Source organism: Trichechus manatus, unplaced genomic scaffold, assembly GCF_000243295.1.
Source record: "Trichechus manatus latirostris isolate Lorelei unplaced genomic scaffold, TriManLat1.0 scaffold00005, whole genome shotgun sequence".
Taxonomy (NCBI): Eukaryota; Metazoa; Chordata; class Mammalia; order Sirenia; family Trichechidae; genus Trichechus; species Trichechus manatus.
Genome location: NW_004443941.1, coordinates 9,116,914 through 9,119,063, shown reverse-complemented (window position 1 = coordinate 9,119,063; position 2,150 = coordinate 9,116,914).

Genomic DNA, 2,150 nt, shown 5'->3' with positions numbered 1-2,150 from the left:
CTGTGCATGTAGAAATTTTTGAAATGGTGTATCTTTGGCTATGTGTATTTTCACCAAAAAAAAAAAAGGTTGAGAAGTTAGAGGGTTGACATTTTGTGGGGTTGTTAACCAATGTCATAAAACAACCTGTGTACTACTGTTTCATGAGAAACTATTTGTTCTGTAAGCCTTCACCTGAAGTACAATAAAAAAAAAAAAAAAGACTGTTGTTGAGGAGATCATTATGTGATCTTGTTTTGAGAACTCAGCTCCTTGATCTGAGAATAGTTTTATTTTATTCTAGTAATTGCTTATATCACAAGGCATTGAAAGTAGTCTGACCGGGAAGGTTTTCCCAGAATGTCTAAAAACATATTTATGGTTCTAGCCTTTGCAAATTTTTTCCATATTAACTTTCAATTCTGTTTCCACTTTGCACCAATACATATGTTCACCTCTAGCCTCACTTTGAATACGTTATCTTGTATTTTACAAAATTTTGCAAGCCACCTTAAATCCTTCCTGGAATAGAGAGAAAGTATAACCTAAAAAGAAATTCAAAGCCCAAAGACTTAATATTTAGCTACAATAAATGGAATCTGAATCTTAAAATACAATAAGAATTCAGTAAACCTAGACTATTTAGAATATTTATTACAGTGCCTTACATGATGTAGGCACTCAAAACGCATGTTTATTTGATTTGATCAAACTCTGTAGGGCTTCTAATTTAAATACCATACATTAATTCTAAACCTATTGAATATATGTGTGGTACCTGCAAGATAACTTGTTAGATGTCAAGAGGAAATAGCCACAAATTGGTCCTTTTACTCTTCTTATTTGAGCATGCTATCCATCAGAGAGATGCAACATAAAAGCAAATACTTCAATATGGGATAAAGATTTCTCTTGGCAGCCCAGGCTCAGTATGCCTGTCATTTCCAGAGCTTCTTTCTAGCAAACGAGTTTCCATTAGTGGTTTTGCTAGTCCTAGAGCATACATGAGTACCTGGCTGATTGGTTTGAGGCTTTTTTTTAAATTATGGCAAACATATAGATATGAATATAAATATATAAAACAAAACATTTGCTATTTTGGCATTTTTTGCCTGTACAGTTCAGTGACATTAATCGCATTCATCAAATTGTGCAACCATCACAACCATCCATTTCTAAACTTTTGAACAAGAGCAGTCAATCTGCACTGCAGGCTGGCCCATCACGATGAGGTTGTCTTGTGGGAAAGTTCTGCCAAAAGGAGCAATGGTGACTAACTGAGTCAGTCAGATCCTCTCTCTGGAGGAATTGAGTTTGAGACAAAGACTGTAAAGCAGTGGAGGCATTAGCCCAAGAACACGGACAGAACCTATTTAGAGAGTAGCTGAGGCCTCATAGTGAGAACACAAAAGTTCAGACAGTTTCAGAGACCAAAATATCAACTAAAAAACAAACAAACCAGTTACTCTTGAGTTGACTCTGACTCATGGCCATACCATGTGTGTCAGAGCAGAACTGCTCCATAGGGTTTTCAATGGTTGTGACCTTTCAGAAGCAGATCGTCAGGCTTTCTTCTGAGGCTCCTCTTGGTGGGTTTGAACCACCAACCTTTCAGTTAGTAGTTCAGCACTTAACCATTTGTGCTATCCAGGGACTCCAAGAAGTCAACTAAAAAAAAAAAAAAAAAAGCCTATTGCCATCAACTCAATTCTGACTCATAGCGACCCCTTAGGACAGAGTAGAACTGCCCCATAGGGTTTCCAAAGAGCAGCTGCTGGATTCAAACTGCCAACCTTTTGGTTAGCAGCCGCGCTCTTAACCGCCACACCACCAGGGCTCCAAGAAGTCAACTAGATACTCTAATTACAAAACCAGCTTTCTCCTAGTGGTTATGAACACCTCACCTCATCTGCTTGAGACTGTGGAGCAACTTTAGGTTTACATGAGGGTTTGCTACGTAGTAAAGATTTCTGTCTTTCTCCTAATAAATCCCAAGTGATTCAAGTGAGCTCCAGTTCTTTGATCCCAAATAGACTAACTAAAACAGGGATGTTCTATTCAACTGGCATACACAGTGGTGCTGATGTAGCCTGGCTAAAATCTAGCAAAAGAGTGTTCGTTAGAGCTGCACCTATCTACTCTGATTAAAAAATAAACTACTCTTAGCAAAG